Below are 16463 nucleotides of genomic sequence, written 5' to 3'. Positions count from 1 at the left end.
CGGGACGCGGCAAGTGGCGGAACCAAGGTGTCTCGGGGCGGACGTTACCACAAAAGCCCAAATGACGTCACAGTTCAGCTTTGTACGCCAAGGCAGGAACTGGAACAATTCTTTCATCCTCCATTACTTGCAGCAAACTATATTAACGCTAACGATAGTTGTGTGCCTTAAAATGCTAGTATTTACTGTCACTGGTCACAGATGAAGACTGCTATCTAGCGGTCAGGATACAAACTCAAAACAAAACAACTGCCATGAATCTTGTATTAATTTTATTTATTTATTTAAATATCGATATTCTGTTTTTGAGAATCGATACAGTATCACCAAACTAAATATCGTGATACTCACGTGTATCGATATTTTCTTACACCCCTACACAAATTCAAGACGTGGGGGCAGAAAATGTATATATATTTATATCACTTCATATAGTTAATCAATATCACATGAAGGGTGCCGTATTTCTCCAAAAATGACCACAATTGCAAATGTGATATTGTTTTTTTTTTTTTTTTTACAACAGTTCAATAAACTAAAAGTTAATTAGGAGACTTACTAGACCAAGTTGATTGATTTTCCTCTGTTTCGCCAACAAAAATAATTCCAAACATCGGCACAGCACTGTTATACGGAGCCCCTAAAGGTTCATTGTGGTGGAAAAAAATCAGAGTGAGTGAAAAAATTTGGGGTGGGAGGAAAAAATATATTTTTTATTTTTTTGCGTTCTCTCGCAAAACTTTTGCGTTCCCTCGAGAAACTTTGCGTTCCCTCGCAAAACTTTTGCGTTCTCTCGCAAAATTATTTGCGTTCCCTCGCAAAACATTTACGTTCTCTCGCAAAATTATTTGCGTTCCCTCGCAAAACTTTTGCGTTCTCTCGCAAAACCAGCTGAGTTCGGACAAACACTTCCTTTTTACTTTACAGCTTGTAGTGGTTTATACAGCTCCATAAGTTCACAACGGAGCGGTTCATAGAGTTTTGTTTTGAACTTGGAGAAATAGTCAGTGCATGCTTATTACGGCACGGTTTTGGGACATACTAAAACGCTTAATGTAAAACACTGTGTGAGAGCCGTGGGAACGGAGCGAGGCCGGTGGAGCACCTGCGCCATTCACCGGTAACGAGTCCCGCGAAGGAGAACTGAAGGAGGGACTGATGACAGTGTTGGACGATAGAGGACCAGGCTCGGACTTTATTTTGTGTTTTGGTTCTGTTTGTGTGCGGACAGTCGTCCACGAGTAGGGGCTGTCGCGGTCTTTTACGTATATTTTGTTATTAAAGTTTTGTTTGAATGTTCGCCGGTTCCCGCCTCATTCTTCCCGTGACTATAACGTTTGTTACACTGGATGACTAAATTCAGTACACGGATTACACACCATATTATTAAAGTAGACAGACAAGCAGAATAGCCCAGAATATGAACATAACCTGGTAAACTGCACTTTAAGCGTAGGCTATCCCTCATAGAAAAGAAAGAGTTTTATTTTAAACTTGGACTCAAGTTCAAATAGGCTACAGTCAGCTTTGCCTATAGTTTAAGACATGGTTTTGGGACATTCTAAAACACTTAATGTGGATGTAGCTACTATAACAGTGACATTGGAGCCCTAATTCGGTAAGGCCTAATAAATACTATTAATGCTAATAAAAATTGTAATATTAATAACCTTATTAATAGCTATCAGTAAAGCAAATAGCCATAATACAACGTTTCTCCCACATTTAAAACCATCAGGATATAGAAAGGATCCTTAAGGGAAGCTGGACAAAGACAGTAGGCTATATAGGCTAAAACCAAAATATGGTAAACAGTTTATTAATAAAATATAGCCTATTATGCACAGGAAAGCAAACAAGCCCAGAATAGCTAGAAAAACAAGCCAAAACCTAATGTAAAGCGAAACTGGGCTCACGTACAGCTCTCTTTCATCACAAATCCAAATGTTTCCATATTCACAATGTATTTGAAGAAAAAATCATAATGAACAAAAATATGCCACACTGGAGTGGGCCGGGGCTCACGATACGGCACAGACATAATACAGATTATTTAAATTGATTGTGTAACGTTATATCTGTATTGGTGATTCTTTATTTTAATAATGAACAGGCCGCACTTGCAATGAACATATGCGCATGGACGACTCGTGGACGACTTTCGCACACAAACAGAACCAAAACACAAAATAAAGTCCGAGCCTGGTCCTCTATCGTCCAACACTGTCATCAGTCCCTCCTTCAGTTCTCCTTCGCGGGACTCGTTACCGGTGAATGGCGCAGGTGCTCCACCGGCCTCGCTCCGTTCCCACGGCTCTCACACAGTGTTTTACATTAAGCGTTTTAGTATGTCCCAAAACCACTGACTATTTCTCCAAGTTCAAAACAAAACTCTATGAACCGCTCCGTTGTGAACTTATGGAGCTGTATAAACCACTACAAGCTGTAAAGTAAACAGGAAGTGTTTGTCCGAACTCAGCTGGTTTTGCGAGAGAACACAAAAGTTTTGCGAGGGAACGCAAATAATTTTGCGAGAGAACGCAAATGTTTTGCGAGGGAACGCAAATAATTTTGCGAGAGAACGCAAATGTTTTGCGAGGGAACGCAAACAATTTTGCGAGAGAACGCAAAAGTTTTGCGAGGGAACGCAAATATCTTTGCGAGAGAACGCAAAAGTTTTGCGAGAGAACGCAAAAGTTTTGCGAGGGAACGCAAAGTTTCTCGAGGGAACGCAAAAGTTTTGCGAGAGAACGCAAAAAAATAAAAAATATATTTTTTCCTCCGACCCCAAATTTTTTCACTCACTCTGATTTTTTACCACCACAATGAACTTTAAGGGGCTCCGTACTGTTATGTGTCGCTGAGCAACATGACTCACTTATTAACAGTGATTTACTGCCACCTATTGGTGGTTTGAAAATCACATTTAAAGTATATTTTATTATTTAAACAATTTTAAATATCAGTATTCATCGTTTTATGTTTATTATAACAAAGCATTATTTATGCATTTATAACTGCAGGTTAAATGCATTCATGTCCTGCATTAAACAGTGTGTAAGTGCATCTAAATGCCACTTCAGATGCAGCTTCTGTGTTCCCTCTGTATTGCAAAGAGGAATTTTGTTGATAGTGATATCATTTGCTTGGTAACAGACCAAATGTCTTATTATTCTAATTCATTGATTAAATGTAAAAATTTGACTCAAAAGATAATGCTCAAAAATATCAAATATAAAAAAAATCAGTTTAAACGCTTTGAAAAAGATCAATTACAAAAAAAACGAACAGAACACAACACAAAATACCAATAACACAAAAAAAAATAATATAAATATTAATATACAAAAACAATAACACACTCAGCAAAAATATTGTCTAATTACGGTTATAGATAAAATCCCAGAAAATATCAAGATATTATTTTTTGTCAGTATCGCACACCCCTAGTAATGGATATAATTGTTAATGTTAGCATATCTATTAATGTATCTACAGACAAGTTGCTATGAGCAGCAAGATGTACTACTGCAGCACAAATAGCATATATGAAATTACCCGAAGCAGATCTATACAGGTGGAGCTGGGGGAAGTGGAGGGTTTCTGAAAGCGTGCTGTAAGACTTGCTTACAGCAAACACTGAACCAAACTATTCAAATGTTGACCAAGCAATTAAATTGGCTGCAGATCCAAAAGAGACCAGTTAGCTTGTGCCACGTGACGTGATAGGTTGAATATTTAGTCACCTGATATTGAAACTTTAATTGGCGACTCATTTTTTATTTTTATTTTTTTATTTTGCGATGATCTAGCTTAAATGTGGTGAAAGATTTTTTAACTCCTTTAAATTGATCGTTCAACCAAGAATTAATTGTGTGTATGTGTGTGAGTACACGGGTGCTTGAATTCCTTGAAAATGCTTGAATTTTAATGTAGTGTTTTCAAGGTTTGAAAAATGCTTGGATTTCGGATAAAGTGCTTGAAAATGCAGTTGCATTGGTTTCATAATAATTTGCTTTCTTACTGAGTAGTTTTTTTTTACATAAAATAAGCCTAAAACAGCTCTGCTCGTGTCTGCATGTGTGGCTGTCGTGTGAACTCTAATGATGTGCGCCACCCAATGAAAGAGAGCGGGAGATAAAAACATGTCGGGAGGTTGCTGCTCAGCGATGGCTTAAAAAAATGACTAATACAAATTATGGTTAAAAAGAGAACTAAATACCTCCTGCTTAGTCTGTTTTTTTTCCATGGAAGAGTCTGTGATTTCAAGCAATATAAAAGGTAAACAAAAATAAATGAAAAGTGTTTATTGCAGCATATGTTTAGATTCATTATCCACATTTTCTCCCAGCGTTGAGCATTATAACAAATCTCACATGGTGTTGAGCGAAAATTATTCACCAGTGAGGAAAAATCCACAAAACGCTACAGTTGTGTTCAGATCAGGTGCTCACTGAATGCATTCTGTACTCTCTCGAATACGGTTATCATAAAACAACAGTGCATAAACAATGTAAACAAGAAATTCATTTTGCTGTTTAGACAGCGAGATTCAGTGAGCTTGTGCTAGACTGAAATCATCCGTTTCAGTGATGGGTCTGAACGTTTGTTGCTCGGTTTCTGTATGTTTTAATCCCAAATTGAATAAACATGTTGTTTTTCATGGTACTAAAATAATGTGAAGAATGTCATGAATATGACATGTCGTCTGCCCCACACAAAAATGTAATCAACATTTATCGTCATTGTCATATCAAATTTAAGGACATAAAAAGACTTAAATGCCGTAAACGGTACTTCATAATATAAGAAAAGACTTTGTTATAATTTCAAGATATCTTAACTTGAGGACGGAAAGACAAGAATCATGATATGACTTAATGTGATGATTAAACTTCATAAGGGAATGATTTCATTGAGTCAACAAACAAAACAATGTTAAAACGCGGCACGGGTGTGAAAGTATCTCTGAAGGGAACCGCCTGCCCTCAGAAAAGTTTGCTGGAAAATCTTGAAAATGCATCTTGAAAGTGCTTGAATTTTATTTTGGGAAAGGTGTAAGAACCCTGGTGTGTGTGTTAGGGTCAAGTGTTGTTTTGGACTCCATTGACTTTCATGGTATGGACAAAAACAGTCAAAACATTCTTTGTGATTTTTATTTTTGGGTGAATTATCCTTTGAGGGCAATAGCCATACAAATGGGATGCACAGGTTCTGAACCATTAAATGCACACTTAATAGATGCATTTTGGCTCAAAATGATCCCAACATCATGTCTTTTAGTTAGATGCAAATGTGAACTGTAAAATATTGGTTATTTGCTTTATGTGTTTTACCACCTAGATTTTATTTAATAAATTAGCTGTAAAAAAAAATATTTTTCCATCAGTAACTGATCATCTCTTCACTGTCAGCTATGACCAAGAATGTATCATATCTTGCTTTCTCTGAAGATCCCACTCTGACTTGGGTGATGACAAACCACAGTGTAGAATATTAGGGTGTCACCTACCATGACCAGTGATATTTTAGGAACGGCTCACGCCACCTCAATGCTATCCATTTAGACATGCCACTGCTACCTTCAACAGTCTTTAGAACCTGGTTTCGTCTGTTCATGATATGACATCCATTTAGTGGAACTCTTTCTACCCATTCACCTAAACCTAATCAGATTTCAAATCCCCTTCCTCTAGCATTTCAAAATCCAGGACCTGATACTTGCTCAGGTCAACTTGGTCTTTGGACTTACACCATTTACTCTCAGAGGCATGAACTTGGCCTGACAGTCACAAAGAGGATCTCTGGGTCTGAGAAATTCTCTTTGAGGAACAGACTCAGGGCTCAGAGAGTGACAGAGGAGTGCTGTACTGTATCATGATGCTGCTGCAGCCATCTTTGTGAATAGCACAGATTTGCTGTTTTTATAAAACAGACTACATGGATACAAGAAAGGATTATTGTAATAGATCAGTGTTTCTCAAAGAATGGCACCAATTGTACACAGCATGACCCTGGAAAATAACACTATTAAACAAAAACTAAAATTTTGTATCTGACCACATTTTCATGATGACGCAAAAAGATTTTTATTGCAACAGTTTTTAATTGGGCATTGATACATGCTTAGACATCAACACTCATCATACAAACAGAAACAATATTCAGATACACTGGTCAATTCTAAATAGAACAAATCAAGCTACAAAATAAAATTAGAATATCGAATAAATGCAGAAAATAGTAAGTAATAAGTTAAGACAGTTCAGCTGCATAATTTATTCAAGCCACAATACATGCTGGGAGCAATGTATACAGTAAGTTTTGTACTATGCGTGCACTGCAGTATGAACATTTTTTGTTGACATGAAAAGTCAAGGGACACAAATCACCATAATGGAGACTTAAAAGAAAACTAGAGCCAAACATTTGTTAGTTTTCAGCAAAAATTTTTTTGGCTTATTTCATCACAAGTCAAATGCAGTTGCTGTGTTTCTGCTCATCTCCTCTTTTTCTGTTCTTTGCTGTTTCTTTTTCCTTCAGTGATTCTGCTGGTTCGAAAAAGTAGGTGTCATCACTGTTGGACAATAATCTCTTTATTCATCACCTAATTACCTAATTAATTGCAACACTGCTTAAAGGGTTACTCCACTGCAAAATTAAAATTTTGTCATTAATCACTTACCCCCATGTCGTTCCAAACCCGGAAAAGCTCCGTTCGTCTTCGGAACACAATTTAAGATATTTTGGATTAAAATCAGGAGGCTTGAGACTGTCCCATAGACTGCCAGTATGAAAATCATCGTCAGAATAGTCCATCTGCCATCAGTGATTCAACCGTAACGTTATGAAGCAACGAGAATACTTTTTGTACAAAAAAGAAAACAAAAATAACGACTTTATTCAACAATTCCTCTCCTCTGTGTCTCTCCAAATCAGGTTTGGAACGACATGGGGGTAAGTGAATAATGACAAAATTTTCATTTTGGGATGGAGTATCCCTTTAAGTTTTACTTTTACTGTCCTTAGACTGGACTCAGACACCAAACTGTGTACATTTACCACCAAGGATTTTGCTATGGGAAAAAAAGGATGAAATTCACTGGCAGTGTGAATAAAGTTAATCAATCTCCAATCACTGAGATAAAAAATGTAGGCGAAAAAAAGTTTAAAATGTTGTAAAACTAAACAGAGATTTAAGAAAGAGAGAGTGAGCAAAAGAGAGAGAGAGAGGAAACTCAATGCTTATCTTCCTCTACTTCATGTCTGAGGTCTATTAATGCCTCCCTAAGGAGAAATTAATAGTTTCCTTTTCTCAAAGCAGAAAAAAAGAAAAACATGCTTGGTGTAGCCTTCTCTTTACTCATGCTCAAGTAAGATTGAGACTGCCACCTGCAGGCCTCTCTCTGGCTCTCTGTCGCCACTGTCCGACATAAATGTATCATGATTTTTATCCCTGTCCCTCAGAGTGGCTCACAATGACAGCGATTCACAGCAACCAAACTTCATTCATGTTCAGTGAGAGCTAGCCATTTCCGGCAACACAAGCAAGAGCAGCCATTGATGATGTGACAAAAGCAGTTTACACTGGCTGCACTTACACAGGAACAAAAAATAAATGTTTTTTTTGTTTTTTTCTACTCATGTCTGACCCAGATCATATATTTTTGAAATGTGTAAACAGACAAAAATGCATGTGATCTGACTTTCTCACATACAGTTCTGATGGTGACATATGACATAAGTGACATAAACCCAAATCAAAAGATAGTTTTTGTCTATTCATTGACAAAATCATTGAAAGTCAAGCTTTAAAAAGTAGATTACATAAAGACTTAACTAAGACAATAGTAATAGTAAAACTAAAACATATGAATCATGTGTTTTATTGCATGTCTTCTGAAGGGACAGGGTCACTTTATATGATGAATATATCTTAATTTAATATTTTATTCACTTATAAACACTTATAGAAATAGTTTATAGAAATAGGTTACAGTACATGTTGTAGTGGTCCTCATACAGCCAAAATCCAGCTGTGTGCATGTACAGAGCTCTTCACGTTTAGTGCTGCTCACCACTATTATACTTAATTCTCATGATAAACAGCAAATAACACATTTGCAGATTATGACTGATTATGACCTACCTATTGATTCACTGTTTAAATGAATTATTCAACTACTGAAAAAAAGGGAATTCCAGTGGTGTAGATGGACAAACACTAGATGGCACAAAAGCTGTGCAATTAACATGAGTCTGTCATGCAGCCACCACTTCAGAGTGCTTATGTTGGTCACATGGCTTGCAGGACCTTGACAAAAGCGCACACACACACACACACACACACACACACACACACACACACAGAGCGCCTCCTGCTTTCTGTTTCTCAGAAGTTTTGATAAGTGTGCAATATCCTGTGTGTTGAGGTTTTACACAGAAATAACCTCATGTGTCGCACACATACATTCTTTTGCAGTTCTCAGACACTAAACGGCTAAACACGTAAACGTGATCAGCTGATGCAGTTGCAAGTACAAGTGTAAATGTGTTCTGTCCACAAATGCTTTGTTTTTAATGACCAACATGTGAAATATCCTGTTATTTTGCTTCACACTCATATGTGACTGACTCATATGTGTGGCTTGCAGAGTGTGGTTTATACAGAGAGCGTGCAAAACTCGTCTAAATTCATAGCAACAATCATGCCAGAAATATCTAGCACTCTTAAATAAACACATACATATAAATACATTGTAAAAATTATATTTCAATAAAAAAAAAAAAACATTTTCACCTTCATGTCATTCCAGCTGCAAAACTTTTCAGTTAGGTCGTACAGTAATTGTCAAATTATCTGTTTTGATGCTCTCTGTGTGTCAGCTGGCTCAAACCAGATGAGTATATCAGCCTTAATGAGTCTACTTCACTTAGTGAAGTTATTAAATGTTTCGGGAGGAGTATGGCCATCTAATCTTCCAGTTAATACCAAGGTATAAAACCCACATCTTACCTCTTCCTGTTTTTAGTTCTTTCGGCATTTGGCCCACCCAGTCCCGCAAGATGACCGACTTCCAGGAAATCGAATTGTTCCCCTCTGACAACGAACTCTCAAATCTTCCAGAAACACCCCAGATACTAGCCGCGATGCATCTCATCATTCATCATCATCTTCTTCAGCTTCAAGACCTTCCATTCCTCCCGTTCAGAAATGGTCCGTCAATGCTCTCATGTAAGCCCTATTCAGTGCAGGCATCCATTTCTTGCAAAGAAATTCAAAAACACAACTTCACAATCTGCTTGTGCGCTCTCGCCAAACTACTCTGCCTCCACTCTACCACAAAGAAGCGTCGAAGCAATTATCCACCATGCGAGGTATAAGGTTTGCCTCAAATTCACCTAAGTTTCAGCCTTCGGCTGTGGCCACCGCTTCCTCGTCTGCCGCTCATTCCAGCCAGCAGTCTATCGGGGCCACACACTGTAGTTCTGCTGTCGCTCGCAACAATTCCACGGCCTCTCCGATCATGACAGCTAACTCTGTCCACACTTCTAATATTTCTCTTCCTCCTGTCTTCCAGTGTCAGTCAAATCCATCTAGACATGGAATAATTCAAAATGTGGCTACCTTTGCAAATGGCATCCCCCCCCCACCCCATTCCTTTCTCCTCCACTATCGGAGCAGACCCTAGCATGAGGCTGCCTCTGCTAATGGAACCTGCCCCCCTCCCATTTCTTTCTCCTCCGCTAACGGAGCAGACCCTAGCATAAGGCTGCCTCTGGTAATGGTCCTCAGCAGTTCCTCACCTCTCAACATATACACTCTCAACTGCATCAGCTCTTCCAGTTCCTTCCAACCCGGTTGCTATGGATCCACCACCTGTCTCCACAAATCTATGCTCCCAGATTTGGGCAGAAATTCAGAGCATTAGCTCCAAAGGCGGAACCAGACCTAGCCCCATCCCCAGTTCTTCCTTAATCAGACTTGATATTCCAGTAACTCACCTGCTCTAACATCTCCAAACCTTATCTCTGGATTCAATATTCCACACCATCTCACCCAGAACACTTCAATCCTACTGGACAGCTTGGAGAGCTTTGAAACAATTCCATTCGTCTGACAACCAGCCTTTTCCCAACTTTCCCCTCCTTTTAATTTCTTCATTTGTCTCATATCTTAACCAGATTAAGTCCATCCAATCCAGTACCATCAAAGTCTATCTCTACTGCATTAAATTTTTCTAAAGTCCTGCTATAACAAACCCTCAGATCACACTCCTAATCAAAGGGATTCTAAAAACCAACAACACTCACCCTAATTCCAGGCAACCTCTAACCATTGATCTTTTAGCTAAATACTTAAACTTCCTCCGTTCCGGTCCAGCAAGAAATGGAAGTGTCAGCGCAAGTTCTGCTAGGAAGACATAATGCCACGTCACGTATTACAATTACATCTAGCCAATCGGCACTCAACACGAAGAACATAAAAACCCTCTACTCACCCTTCATTGTGTTTGCAGATACTGCCGCGATGTTTTCTCGGCAGAGGATGTGAAATATTGGCAGAGTTCCGAGTGCTTTCCAGGGTTGCCAGGTTTTCTCAAAACCACCAGTTGCTACTCAAAAGTACCCCAATCGCATTTTGAGAGAGGTTCCCTGGTAAAATTCACATTCCAGGCACTAAATATCACATTATTGGGGTCGCGTCAACCCGTGGACATGAAAAGCAACCTGCAGCAACAGTTTTAGAATAGCCCAATTCTGCGAAATAAACACGGACTTGGCAACATCGGTGCTTTCCGAGCTGTGGTGTTGGCACTGCTTGGGTCTCAATCAACAAAATATTTAATCTGTACTCTCATGTGAACCTGCACGCATGAAATCTCTCCAGGCCTGCAGTTGGAAACGAGGCTGCCGGTCTCCTTCGGCATCTCGTCTTTATCACTTCATCAGCCTACAACATTATAAGGATCATTTTTGTTTTATGCACTTGTGGCGCTTGGGCAAAAATTGTATTCTCTGCAAGGTTATTTACTCAGACGTTTAAGATGAAGCGCTTGGTGTTGCATGATAGGTTGTTTATCTAGCAGACTAGCACTGCATAATTAAGATGTTGATCAAACTAATGCATTCGATGTTTGGAACAACTCTTTTGTAAGGAGGCATTTTGAAAGTGAAAGTGACGTGACATACAGCCAAGTATGGTAACCCATACTCAGAATTCGTGCTCTGCTTTTAACCTATCCAAAGTGCACACACACAGCAGTGAACACACACACACCGTGAACACACACCCGGAGCAGTGGGCAGCCATTTATGCCCAGGGAGCAGTTGGGGGTTCAGTGCCTTGCTCAAGGGCACCTCAGTCGTGGTATTGAGGGTGGAGAGAGCGCTGTACATTCACTCCCCCCACCTACAATTCCTGCCGGCCCGAGACTTGAACTCACAACCCTTGGATTGCAAGTCCGACTCTCTAACCATTAGGCCACGACTTCCCACAAAGAGGATGGCCCGTACGGGGATCGAACCCGCCACCTTGGCGTTATTAGCACCACGCTCTAACCAACTGAGCTAACCGGCTGGATTTTAAGGCACGTTATTAAAGGCTTACAATCTTTATACTGATACTGATAAACATTGTTGCTCGTATTATTCCTTTCTGTAAAATATGCTATGTCTAGCACACTGTAAGGTATTTGTTCTCTTAATCATATGCTTTTGTCTTTGTTTATTCAGTCATTGTTTCATTTGTGTCTATCTACAACTATTCCTTTGTACTGGAATGGGGTAAGTATTACGACTTAAGTCTCTCCTGTTGCATAGACCATTTCTGCAAAGAGGTCCTCGCTGTCTATTTCTGCACGAGCGTCCTCTGAATAAGAGCATGAATGCAAACGGACATGTTTTCTTGCTATGGTCAAACACTAAAGTTTTCCAAAAACACAATATAATGACTAACTCATTTAATCATTTCATCATACTTTCTTCTAATCTGTTATTCTTTTACTATTCTCAGGACATATTTCAGCTAGCTTAGCTATGTGGCATTAGTTTGCTCTATTAAATAACTAGCTGGCGCTCTTTCTGTGTGGTGCGCATTAAAGTATTCTATCTTGGAACTTGCACTTGTCAAGGCATTTCCTCCTAAACTTTGTCAATGATTGGACTTGGAGGTTATAATTACTAATATTCAATTTAGTTTGTGCCTCATGACTTTAATGTCCTGGACAGTGTATGTTTACTCATAACATCTGCTTTAAAGTTCTGCAAAAATCTTTGTGTAAGGGCTTTCTTTATGCTTTTACAGGATTCAGTAGCTATTGAAGTTTAATTGGCTAGTAAGGCATCATTGTTAAATGTAAAGCATTCTTATCCTTCTGCAAGGTTAATGTATCAAGATTTATGTTTCTATGTTTGTCCTAGTTCCATACATTACTTATATACTTTTTTTTTTTTTTTAACTTGTATTTCATGCAATCTGGTTTCTTTGAAGGTTCACTTGTCGGGTTCCCATGGTTAAATGGAGTCTATCAAGCTTTTGTGGGAGTTAAGCCAGAGAATATTTGTTTTACAGTTCTGATATTTATGCTTGTGTATTTTTATGCTTTCTGCATAGAACTTAATTACTTTATTTGATCATTTTACTAACTTTGGCATTTCATTACAATGCAATCATTTTGATTTCATGGCTGCAGATGCAGAGAACCGTGACTCTCACCTCATCTTTACACAGCTCACTCTTTGGACTGGCACTATTATGAACACAGGCTCTATCAAGCTAATGTATACGTGGTCCTATTCCATTTGCGTTCTAGGTAAGATTCGGCTCAGTGCTCAGCAGGCATCTTAAAGTCCACATGAACTGGAAGTTGCTGCCGACTTTATTTCAGTGTAGTGACGTATTTCCAGCTGAAACGGAATATTAAATAGAGGACATGGTTTTGTTTGTGCTCCTGGTCTCTGTCTCTCACTCACACCAAACTAACGGCTGAAGGGATGTGTTTAAGGATATTCTGCCCAAGCCGTCAAACTGACATCATCAGAAAAGGAATGCCATTCCGAAGCGGAAGTAAATGTTCAGATTTTGATTAAAGATTACGAAAATAAACAATTTTATTAATTGTTTACATCAAGACTAGCAATGTGCGCTAGTAAAGTCAATTTTGATTTCATGCAGACTTTAAGTTATAATTAAGGCTTGTTTATTTTGTGCATCTACTGGTGTTGGTTCAATCTGTTTCCTCATACCTATTGACTTTGGTCTTACTTGGCTGTTGCGGCCTTCACATTACACAGACTATTGTGGCACTTTGCATAACTGTGCTATGGTGGTCATCAGGTAAGTTTGTCCATTACTGTTTATGAAATTCGGCCTATCGTGGCCTTCACATATCACAGCCTATCGGGGTCTTCACTTAACACTGAGTATCTCTTCTTCTTATGGTCATGCTGATCTGGCTCATTTTCTATTTTTGGGGGGAATCGGTTTCCTCTGCGGGTTCTGGCAGTTAGATGGAGTTCTATCAAGCATGCACAGGACTCTAGCCTAAAGAATGTTTATGTATCCATGTATATGCTCTTAAGTCGCTGCTAGAACCCTAATTCTACCTCTATCATTTAACCTAAACTGATGGTCTCTCTTACTCAATGCGGTGGTTTAGAATTCCCGTAATCCACCATCAAGCTGCTATGTACATGATCTTCCTCATCGGATTTCCGTCAAGATCAGACTCTAAACTATTTCACGTAATACTCAAGGTACAGTATAATACTCTTAGCAAACTACCGGTGGGGGTTACTTCTAAACATGCTCCTCATGTCCAGTCTATCATGGTTTTTCACATACAACGGCCTATCGTGTTCATCTACACAAGAGGCTTTCACATCACATAGTTTATAGAAACGTATGCAGGCTATCAATGTAATTGCAGCCCATCAGGCCTTCATTTTACATGGCCTATGGAGGCTTCAAATTACTCACCCTATAGCGGCCTTTGCTCAATTTGGCCAATTGTGACCTTCAGGTAAGTGACTTTTATTGTTTACGTAACTGTCTATTATTGTCCTTCGCAAAATTGGCCTGTGATGGCTTTTCTCATTACATGAACTACGCTGTATTTGTGTTAAATGGCATAATGTGGCCTGACATTAGATAGCTCATACAGTCATTCGTTTGTAAATATGTATGCATTTTGTTAAAAAATGTAATGCTGTATGTTTAAGGTACATTAAGCATCTACTAGTGGTGGTGTCACACCTGTTCATTACATCTACTCTTTCACCACCTCTCGCAGCCTTCCGTCACAGCCTTAGCGGCAATACTCTCTACGGCCTCTTGTAGCCTTTCTCTCATGGCCTATCGGGGCTTTTCTCTCTGCGGCTGGTTCAGCTCTATTTGGTCACCTTTAGAAGCTGTGGTCTGTCACCGCTTCTATACACCGGCCACTACTGCTGTTGAACTTGGAGTTCAAACATCAGATATCAAGCTACTGGGAAGATGGTCATCCTCCACATTTGAATCCTACATTAAACCTCAACCACAAACCATCTCAAAGAATATCAAGCTGTCCTCAAGGTAATCTATATGCAATTACTGGTGGAGGTACAATACCTATTCATATTACTCCCAACCACCTCTATGGTTTACTGCGGCTTAACTTGGCCTTTCTTTCTGTGGACTGTCTTTCGTGGCCTTCCCCTCTGTTTCCCATCTCGTGGCGTATCCCACCATGGTCTATTTACATGGCCTTCCTCTATGTGCCTACTGAGGCATTTCATTCTACGGCCTTTTGGGTTTCTCACTATGGCCCATCTGGGCATCTCCATCTGTGGCCTAGCTAGGCCTTTTCTCCAGGGCCTTTGAGGCCTATCGGGGCTGTTTCATCTTCTGTGGCCCGCCGGGGCCGTTCCCACTGTGACCTATCGGGGCCTCTCAGTATGGCCTGTCCGGCCTCTATCACTGTCCATGCGGGGGTATGCTCCGCCCTGCCTTCGTCTTCACACATCCTCACCCACTCTCAGTCCTTCGGCATTGGAGCAGCCACAGCAGCAGCCCAATAAGATCTTTCAGACTATCAAGTTACAATCCACTTAAGATAGCTGCTTAATGAAACTCAATTCAATGGATGCCCGCTAAACTTGATACTGCTGCTGCAGTGCCTCACTTGATACTGCTCCACAGTGCTCTTATGTGTGTAACACACTGAAGTAAGGAACTGTTACAATTTTAAGTTAGGTAGGGCACTTTCAGCTGTGAGTCACATAATGGGGGGTTCTGGCTAACAGGTTAAATAGGTAATGTATATAGTGTTGTTTGTTCTAAGATTATTGTTAAGTGTTCAATAGATGGATTGCCTGAGGAAAGAAACTGTTTCTGTGTCTGGCCGTTCTGGGGCTTGGAGCTCTGTAGCGTCAACCAGATGGCAACAGTTCAAAGAGGGAGTGTGCTGGATGTGAGGGGTCCAGAGTGATTTTACTGGTCCTTTTGCTCACTCTGGATAAGTACAGTTCTTGGAGAGAAGGGAGGGTTGTACCAATGATTCGCTCAGCAGTCCGGACTATCAAACATAGAGGTCAGATTTGGTAGCTGAGCTGAACCAGACAGTTATAGAAGTGCAGAGGACAGATTCAATGATGGCGGAGTAGTTTCAGCAGCTCCTGTGGCAGGTTGAACTTCCTCAGCTGGCGAAGGAAGTACAACCTCTGCTGGCCCTTTTTCACAATGGAGTCTATGTGATTGTCCCACTTCAGGTCCTGGGAGATGGTGGTGCCCAGGAACCTGAATGTCTCCACTGTCGTTACAGTGCTGTCCATGATGGTGAGAGGGGGGAGTGCAGGGGGGTCCCTCCTGAAGTCCATGATCATCTCCACAGTTTTGAGCATGTTGAGCTCCAGGTTGTTAAGACTGCACCAGACAGACAGCTCTTTAACTTCCTGTCTGTAAGGAGACTCATCACCGTCCTAAATGAGGCCAATGAGTGTGTTGTCGTCTGCAAACTTCAGGAGCTTGACAGAGGGGTCTTTAGATATGCAGTTGTTGATGTAGAGGGAGAAGAGCAGTGGGGAACCCTGAGGGGCGCCAGTGCTGATCATACAGGTGCTGGATGAGAATTTTCCCAGCCTCACTAGCTGCTGCTTGTCTGTCAGGAAGCTGGTGATCCACTGACAGATGGAGGTGGGGGCGGAGAGCTGAGTTAGTTTGGGCAGGAGGAGGTTTGGGATGATAGTGTTAAAAGCCAAGCTGAAGTCCACAAACAAGATCCTCAATAAGTCCATGGTCTGTCTAGATGTTGCAGGATGTAATGCAGTCCCATGTTGACTGTGTCATCCTCAGACCTGTTTGCTCTGTAGGCAAACTGCAGGGGGTCCAGTAAGGGTCCAGTGATGTCCTTCAGATAAGCCAAAACTAGTCTTTCAAATGACTTCATGACCACAGACATTAGAGCCACAGGTCTGTAGTCATT

At 40.2% G+C, this 16463-nt stretch overlaps 1 protein-coding gene and 1 non-coding gene across 3 annotated transcripts in view; one reads left to right on the top strand and one right to left on the bottom strand.

Annotated features, from left to right (window-relative positions):
* The window catches only part of dock10 (dedicator of cytokinesis 10), a 110505-nt gene that overhangs the window by 17393 nt on the left and 76649 nt on the right, over positions 1-16463 (top strand). The window lies entirely within an intron of this gene.
* On the bottom strand, positions 11508-11581 carry trnai-aau. The gene has a single exon. It is a non-coding gene; the product is annotated as a tRNA-Ile (tRNA).

Source organism: Cyprinus carpio, chromosome B15, assembly GCF_018340385.1.
Source record: "Cyprinus carpio isolate SPL01 chromosome B15, ASM1834038v1, whole genome shotgun sequence".
NCBI classification, from domain to species: domain Eukaryota; kingdom Metazoa; phylum Chordata; class Actinopteri; order Cypriniformes; family Cyprinidae; genus Cyprinus; species Cyprinus carpio.
The sequence above is the reverse complement of the archived record's forward strand: the minus strand, read 5'-3'. Positions and strand labels throughout refer to the sequence as shown.